This window comes from Ursus americanus, chromosome 8 (assembly GCF_024610735.1).
Source record: "Ursus americanus isolate L20-20 chromosome 8, mUrsAme1.1.p, whole genome shotgun sequence".
In the NCBI taxonomy this organism is placed as follows: domain Eukaryota; kingdom Metazoa; phylum Chordata; class Mammalia; order Carnivora; family Ursidae; genus Ursus; species Ursus americanus.
The window spans coordinates 27,667,899-27,677,148 of NC_142134.1; the positions used below are offsets into that span (position 1 = coordinate 27,667,899).

General features: G+C 38.3%; 1 long non-coding RNA gene across 1 annotated transcript in view; it reads left to right on the forward strand.

The window, feature by feature from the left end:
- Window positions 1-8,048, forward strand: part of LOC148109543 (uncharacterized) — a 63,570-nt gene extending 55,522 nt beyond the window's left edge. The window contains exon 3 of the long non-coding RNA XR_015725448.1: window positions 7,188-8,048. This is a non-coding gene — a long non-coding RNA (uncharacterized LOC148109543). The remainder of the gene's footprint in view (window positions 1-7,187) is intronic.
- Window positions 8,049-9,250: the final 1,202 nt, after the last annotated feature.

The following is a 9,250-nucleotide window of genomic DNA, read 5'->3' on the forward strand; positions in this document are numbered from 1 at the left end:
TTAAATACAATCTGTAAAACAGAGTGATAGGTTCAAGTACCTTATTAAAACTAGTTTTGTTTTATTTATAAATTTTATCTCGTAAACCTAATGTCTTGCTTTCTGAATGGCTTCTTTTTCACGTGGTAATAATACATGTATTTCTACCAGTGAGTATCATTTGGTTTGTGCTTATTTTTTATAAACACATGTATTTGTATCTTATTCTTGCTTTTCTCTTAAAGCCTATGTCCTTTACCTACTAGTTAAATCTCTTTTAGTTATTATATTTATAATAAACATTTACAGCTTAAAATTCTTTCTCTTTGTACTTGATGTGTTTTCTACATTGCCATTGATTGCCAACTTTCCATCTTTTTATGTGGGGACAATAGTTTGCTTCTTTATTTTTGAGTGATATGAAAGGTGTCTATTCGTAGTTCTTTCTATGGTTATCATGCAGTTTTCCAAAAAAATAGTTAAGCTTCCATTTTTTAAAAAATAAAATAAAGATATCCCTACAGGACAGGATATTTATTCACCCCATGTATCTGTCTTTCAACTTTTTCCCCTCTGTTTCCTGGTCATTAAGATAATCAATAAATATAAATCTAGATTATTATTAATAATGTAATATTTTATGCATAGTATCCTTTAAACGTATACTATTTCACATTTTCATTAATTATGTAACCATTTTAACTATAATAATACAACTACTTCAAACTAACTTTATGACTAAGACTTTATTGTTCACCACTTGCCCTTTGTAACCTGAATTCCCTATTTTTGAGTGCTTCATTTCAATTCGTCCCTTGATTGGCTGGAAGTACATTTTTGAGTAATTTACTTAAAAATGGTAGATATCTGGCCTATTTATGAAAGTAAAAGGAATTTTTTTCTATTGTCTTCACATGATTGATTTCTTATCTGAGTATATCTTTTTGACAGCTCTGCAAACACAACTTGGTTGTCTTCTGAAATGTTGATAAGGAGACATAGTGTTACATAGTCTAGGGTAAGATTAATTTAGTTGCCTTTCTGTTTGGCTGCCTGTATATAAGCAAGAGACAGAAGAGCAGAGAGAGAGAGACAGAGAAGGGGAGGGAGAGGGAGGGGAAGGGAAAGGGAAAGTGAGGGGAGAGAGATTTATCCTTGTAAACTTTTATATAAACTATTTTGATAGAATTTATCTAGGGATAGGTTACTTTTTGTCATCAGTTTTGACTAATAAATAGGGAGCATTTCTAATCTGGACTCTTTTTCTCCTAAGAAAAGTTTTCTTTTTTTTTTTTTTAAACCTATAATAACTTTAATCATTGTATTTCATTAATTTCTGGGGCCTTCTTTAGGACTCAGTAGTACCACACAGGTTGGGTGTTTGTTCTCCTTTCCCCCTATCTCTCATCTTCTCTCTCAGATTTTTCCCCTTTACCTTTGTCTGTCCTGGGAGAACTTTATAAGCTATACATTGACAGTACCTTTGACTTTTGAAGCGTGTAATTTCTACTATTCAGTCCCATCATGAAGAATTCAATGATTGAGTGTACTTTTATCTCCTTGTGGAATTTCTTTGTGTCATCCGTCTTCTTATGTCTGTTTCTACCTTTGCTTCTGAGCCAATGGTCTCTTTTTCTCATCTTGATTTTTCCATATAAGAAATTCCTATTTTGGGGGAGGCATGCTTTCCTTTTTCTTAATTAAACATGAAGCAGTTTGTTTCTAAAAACTAATTTCTGGGTTTTATAACAAATCATTTTCAAAAGTAATCTTTTTGCTCTGAACCTTCTTACCTTTTTTTCAACCTATGGTAGATTGTTTTCTGTATACTCACTTAATGCCCAGGAATGAGGAAAGATTTACACAGACTCAGTATTTGTGAAAACACAGAGTTTGTAGCTATTTCAAAATGTCCCACTGTCTGAATAATGGGCATAGCTTCCATGCCATTTTTTTCCCTGTCAAATATTCAACCTTTGCAGATCTTCAGGACTGAGATGCGTAAGCTCTCCAATTCTCACTGTACAGTTCTCTGAATCTGTGAGTAGATGGGTTATGTTGAATTCCTCAGCCCGCAGCACACACTGCCTTAAGTACTCTTCTAGTCTATTCCTCAGACCACTTTGTGTTCCTTGTGAAGATTACAAATTGCAGAATAGTATCACCCACCATGTTCTTCCACCTCTGGCCAATAATGACAGGAATGCAGTTTCTGAATGTGCATAAAAAGAGAGATTCTGAGAGCACATGGAAAGGAAAGGAATGTATCACTGAATGCCCCACTAGTGTAATTTTCATACGGTAAGGTAATGGCTCTTCATTTTTCTGTTTGGAACAGACCCAGCATCTGAGTTGTGATTAGATGGTGGAGGACGGGTGATGGTGGGATTTAAGTAGACAGATGTGAGCTGATTAAAGCTTCCTTCAACCCAATTTTAGGATAGCTAGCTTCTACCCTTTGAGCCTATGAAGCATGCATAAACCTTTTATCGTGTTTCTCAACCTCCATACACCAGCCTTATAGTTAGAAATTCATCCCAACTTCCGGGGTAGTGTCTCTTCCCTTACATTTCACTGGGGCAGTAAATATTTTTTACTGTACTATTTTAGGTATTTTACTGGGAATTTGAAATAGGGGCTATTAATGAAATGCCATTGTTCAGATGTCTTCAAAAGTTTAAAACATTTGCTCTATTTCTGAACTGAGATTTTTTTTTTCTAAAAGAAGCCTCTAGGTTTAGTTCATCTGGATGGCATAGATTTATATAATTTTCTCCTAAAAATATTTCCCCCTTGATTTATATTGAATTCAATTGAAATTGAATTTAAATCGACTGGTTCTGGGCTTACACAAAACATCCATATCCAGTCACAGTTAACTCTTGCTTGCCCTTTCTCAAGGGCCAGGGGACTGTCTTCACAGTGGTTTTGCCAGATTTGATGTTAGAGTTAGTTCCCATCGGATGTTTGGTACTAACTAATTCCACCATGCCTGACATCCCCACTTCTCTTGCTCATTGCCACAAATATAGTCTCCTCTCTTAGCTCCTTTCCTCTCTTTGTTTCTCTTCATGTTACCTTATGCTTTTTCTTCCCAAGTAGCTATTCCCCTAATTCTCACACAGTTGTACATTTTGGAAGCACTATTTCTTAGTAGCAAATTCTTCTCTATTTGCAACCTCTTCCCTGAGTGCTAGAAAGAAGAAAGTTCTTCTATTTTCTTGCTTTAATTATTTAGTAATCAGAAGGTTGTTTCAAACACATATCCTACACACACACACACACACAAGCTTCATGTTAGCCATTTATAAACTCATGGGACGGTTCATCCACTCTAGTCATTTCTGTAATGAGTGAGCATTTATAATCAGAGAAATTGGCCTGTTTCTCAGCCTAAAGAGATATTAAAGGGATACTCAGCAGAAGTTAAGCAGGCCATATGATTCTTTCATACAGTTCTGACTTGAATGCTGCATTCTTATCTACTTTAGTCCTTTCTTTTGGCATTAATTAGTGTGCAGTGAAGCCTTGGCAACAGTCCCAACTTTCTCTGCTGTCTTAAGCATTGCTAAGGGCCCAAGCCTACCACTATTTATGTGTTAGTTAGCAATTACAAGAACGCTTGCATGGATTGGCCAAATATAAAGTGGCCAGGAAACAGTTCTATAGATTACCCTCCTCCCCCCACCCCCCAACATACACTGTGATTATAATTGGGACCTTATTCTCCTTACGTCATCTTACTCAAGGGCATCTGTGTGATACTGTGATTTATATGAAATACATATTTGGGCTTTGTCCTCATTTCTGGCACAGAGCTTCTAAAACCCTTGGAATTTCCTATGTGTTGAGAGCAATAAAGGTGTCTTTTGTTATGTTAATGAGGTGACTTTTGGAAAGCACCTAAGGGTGGGGGCTGGTTATCAGAGGAGCCAATCATGTGATTAGATGGTTAGAACCTTCAACCTCTGTGGATAAGAGAGGGACTAGAGGCTGAATCAACTGCCAGTGGCCAATGATTTAATCAACTATGCCTATGTGCCCCTCCCCATACTTTGCCCTATGCACTTCTTCAATCTGGCTGTTCCTGGCTTGTATCCTTTTATAATAAACTGGCGATCCAGTAAAGAAAATGTTTCTCTGAGTTCCATGAGCCACTCTAGCAAATTGATCAAACCTGAGGAGGGGTCCTGGGAACCTCTGATTTATAGCCAGTTATTCAGAAGGACAGGTGACAACCTGGCTATGTGACTGGCATCAGAAGACCATGGAGAGGGGTCATTGAAACCTCCAGTCTAAAGCTAGTCAGAAGCATAGGTGATAACCTGATTTGTGATTGGCACCTAAAGGGTAAGGTGATGGCCTTGTAGGACCGAGCCCTTAAGCTGCGGTGTCCTATGTTATCTCTAGGAAGATAGCGTCAGAACCGAATCACACTCAACGCCCACCTGCTGTGGAAGCATGGCTTGCTTGGTGGTGTGATGGGAAACCCCACTCCATATAGTGGAATTGGTGACCAGAACCTTTTAAATCTGCCTTTGTATTCTCTTCTTGGCCGAAATCCAGTGGCTGGATGCTGGTTAGCTGACAACTTATTAAGGACCAACTTTTGTCTCACTCCCTACACCTCTGCTTGGACATTTGTTGTCCTGACTGAAATGAAAATCTCTGTTAACTTGATGGTTAATCATCCCCTCCTTCTTGAAAATAGACTCTCTTGGTTTCCATGGTACTACACTCTCATGGTACACTACTCCACAGGCAGGCTCTTTTTTTCCAGGCATGTCTCCTTTCTTAAACATCGGTGGTTGTTGGGGTTTGGGGAGTGATAATCATGTCTCTTTCCAATGTGGCTTCTGAGCCACTGGAGAGGTAGATACAGGACACAGATGGAGATCAACATGACAGCTTTATTCGGACAAGGCTGAATTGGCAAACGGAGCCTGAGACCACAATTGCATGACTCAGTCTTTTGACGGAATTGGATCGACCTTTTCACCCAGTTCTAGGCAGTGAAGCAGGAAACCCTCAGGCCTCCCCTTGCAAGGCAAAGCCTGCCTCTGCAGCTTCTGACAGGAGAAGTAAGACTCTGTACCCACGCTATACACCGATTAGTCTGAAGGTAAAGGAAGATAGGACCCTGGGCCATACTTGTGCAGTCGGATTTTTTTGTTTTCTCAATCTGATAAATCACTATTCCTTCCTTGATGACCTCTCTGAAAGTGTCTGAGAAATGTATTTCTAACTTTGTAGGCTGTCCAGCCTGATATGCAGATATCCTCCAAATATCTAATTGATTAATTCCCCTCCTTATTCCAGAATAATAAGTCATGAATTCTTCATACACTCCCAATGATGGCATCTGCCCCACCCTAACGCCTCATGTTTACATCTAAGCTTGATGATTGTTCCTTTAGATCTTTCATATTCATGTGGTTGTCATTCCAGATTTTATTCAGGTGTAATATTGAGGATGTAATAATGAGGATGTTTTCTTGTGAAATAATGCCATTCTTTCCTAGGGACCCTTGTGCTAGGGTTTCGAAATAGAATCTCATCAGGCCTGGAATATTGGCATTGATGGAGCCTTGTATTTTACATGAATCTGAAGCTTAATTTGGGAGGAGTATTCTGAATCTGGAAAGATTTGTGATTCTGAGTAGAAAGTCTGATATAACTAGGATATTTTTTAATATTCCCAAATGAGCTTCGGCTGAGCTGGAGAAAGGGTTCTGAATGACCTTTTTCTTCAAGACTGAGACATTGATTACATTTTAACCTTTTTGCTTATAAGCCTTTTTTTTTTTTTAAGACCCCAAACCTGAGCACATCCATGCATGTGTAGGACTTGAGCAATTTCCTTCATGTTGGAAATGCCCTTCCCAGTGTGAGATACTTTTCTTGACATGCAGTAGGGTAGAGAGTGGCTTTGCACTGGGCAGAAAGCAAGAGACAATGAGCACTTTATGGCAGTTCAGGCCTGGGAGGCAGGAAATTACGGAGTGGCTGAATCAACATTTAATGAGCTTCTCCTGTGTGCAGAGTGATTCAAGCCCTGAGGGGAATACAGAATACTCTGTTAGTGTTCATGTTCTCTTCTTGTTATATGCCTATTTTCTGACTGAAAATTTACATAAAGAGAAATTCTTGTAAGTCCCTGTATTTATTAGTCTGTCCAGTAATATTCTCAGATGTGGGTTAATGTACTAACTCCTGAAAAATATGTGCCATCTACCCAATCTACAATACCACTCAACTTCTTGTAGTATTCAGGGTTCCCCCTTCTAGATTCAGGGGTGCTTTTTAGATGAGTCCTAAGAACAGATAACCCATTTGAGTGTCTCTTTTACTCTCTTGGTTGGAAAAATATCTATAATCATTAGGACTAAATTTGACTCTCCAGCGCCTGACCAAAATTTAAAGTCTGCCTTTCACTCAGTTGCTAGATACCATACTGGTTGTATAACACCTCTTTCCCATTCTTTTTCCAGGAAATCTGTTTGAACATTGACATATATGCTGAACAATTTACTGATTTCTTCATTCATTCATTCAATAATATTTATTGAGTATCTTTTGTGCCTCAGCACTAGGGTTACCAAGATATTACTATATATGGCCCCTGCCTTTGAGACACTATCTAGCGAGGGAAACAGACGCAGAAACCGGCAGCAACACAATGATTTGATGTGTAGGTTAACAAAGGTACATACAGAGGTGAAGCGGTCAGCTGCTTTGGGATGAGAAGGGGAAATGGGATAATTTGATCTCGTCTTAGACCACATATATGGAGCTTCCCAGGTGGAAGGAGGAACCTAAGGATAGGAAAATGTGCTAAGGAATCAAGTAATTATTTAGCCTGTCATAGTGTTGTTTCTTTGGGAATAAACAACAAGTGTTTAATTTAGAAATTCATAAACACTGAATGACAGATTTTCTTCTCAGTGGAGTGAGGCCTCTAGAGCAAAAGGGGGAGAAGAATCGTTTTATCCCGAGAAACATTGCAAAATCAAGTCAGCTAAAGACAGTTTCATATTCACGCATTTGGATACTTGTTTTTCACATTAAGTTTGTTTATCAGGTTCTAATTTAAAATTACTTCAAGGCCCAAATATTCCTCTGGTTGTGCATATATTATGGAACTAGGACAGCATGACTAGCATAATCTTGGTTTGACCATATCTTTGATTTTTCTTTCCTTCTTCCAGGATTATACACTGAGTAACTGAGTCTGAGCAGCCAGACCAAAACCTCTGATGTGGCCAAGAACAAGGACTGGGTGAGCCAGAAGTGAAGGGGTGAGATGTTCGATGACTTTGTGGGCAAGCCAACAGCATGTTTGGCCTCATTGCCATGACTGATTGCTGAATGCTTTAGAATAGGGGAACTCGGGTAAATGAGTGCTCTTGTACTGAGCTGACCACTCTGGAGATTTGTGTGGCCACTAGCCCTCAGCTATCTTGGATAGACTGAGAAACCCAAGGAACAGAGGAAGTGGGGACTTGGTCCTGTTTGAGTTTTCTTCATACAGTGACTTTGTTGTTGTTGTTTAAATTTGTTTTTAAAGATCTTTCCCAATCCTGAGATTTCTCTCTATTCTCCTATTGAAATGGAAATTCTCCACATAAGTGTGTAGGTCATTGGATGTTGCTAAGGAGAAAAGAACAGAAAGCTTACAAAACCTAAGGCTTGTTGTCATAAAATGTAATATAGTTAATATTTTGGGTGGCCAGTAAAGTAGATCAACTAACACGCTGGCATGTGTACATCTTTGCTCTAAATATATTAGTTGAGGTGGGAACATAATATGTCGCAGAATTCATGAGTTGCTTTTACTCTGGAAGAGATGGTGGTGCACTGCTTTGGTGATATCAGCAACAAAAATTTCTGTGTGAAGTGTTTTTCAGTCCTACCATCCTCTTTATCTCTAAGCATATTTTTGTTTACCCTGCATGATTGTAATGAGACTCCATAATCTCCCTGTTTGCATAAACCACAGGCAAAAATTGCTTTCAATAATCATGGTACCTTTCATTTAATAAACGATAGATACATTCTGGCCCTTCTTTCTCTTCTCTTTATTAGGGCAGCCATCATTACTATCCCCTAAGAAAAATTGATTAAGAGAATGAGAAATTGGAATCCAGGCACCAAAGCACTTTGCAAGACCTGCATCGGAAAGACACACTTTTCAGTAAGCAGGATCAGATGACACTACATTTGGAAGGGCTCTACATTCGTTAATTCAATTCCTATAACAACCCTAACTCCCAATTTATAACTCCCAATTTTCAGATGAGGAAACTGAAACCCAGAGATTTTAAGTAACTTTCTAAGGACACAGTGAAGTTGGGGAAGCTTGAACTCAGGTACTCTGGGCTCTCAACCATTATGCTACAAATAGCTTTTAGTGATTTCAGTGGGAAAAAACCCACGTAACTTTGCTTGATTGAGTTAACTGGTAAAAAAACCATTACCTTTTAAATCTATTTTTATTTTAATTCTTCTGATTTTATAAAGAGGACTGATTTAAGTGGGCTTACAGCTACTGTACTTAATTTCAAAGATATGAAATCAGGTGGCTTGTACTCTACGGCGAACTAAGCAACTGTATTGAGTCTCAAATGACTAACACTTGGCTGGTGCTCATATCTGGTACTGGGCCACAGTAAACATGCCCCCCTGGCTGAACTCAGAGATTCAAAACATTCAATCTTTGCACATTAGCAGATTCCTGCTTCGTTCACACAAGTGGGGATTTTGCATAAAGTACATTGCAAATATGCATGATATTTTTCAGAGAGAGATTATATTCTGGGGATATTTATCTTCAGATTATATTAAATTGGACATTGTTAGGTATTAAGTTAGAAGAAATGAAAACTTACATACACTGTGTAAATTAGAAATTGTGCAAAACAATACAATAAGAGTGGCTTTCACAACTCCCATAGAAAGAGAACATTAAATGGTGAATAATAAAGGGTGATATGATTGGATGCTGGGCTCAAAGGCCATCTGACACTTGCTGGCTATGTGATCTTGACATCATTTAACCTCTGTGACTTAGTTTCTTCATATGTAAAATAATGATTATAATAGCAACAAGCTCATGCAGTTATTGTGAAGCTTAAACCAGGTAAGATATAAAAAGCCTGAGCAGAGTGCCTGGTACACAGTAAGCCCTCGGTAAATGTTAGCAATTGTTGCATTCTTGAGAATGTGTATTACAGATTGCTATTTGTCTTAGTTGAGCCTTAAGTGACTTCAA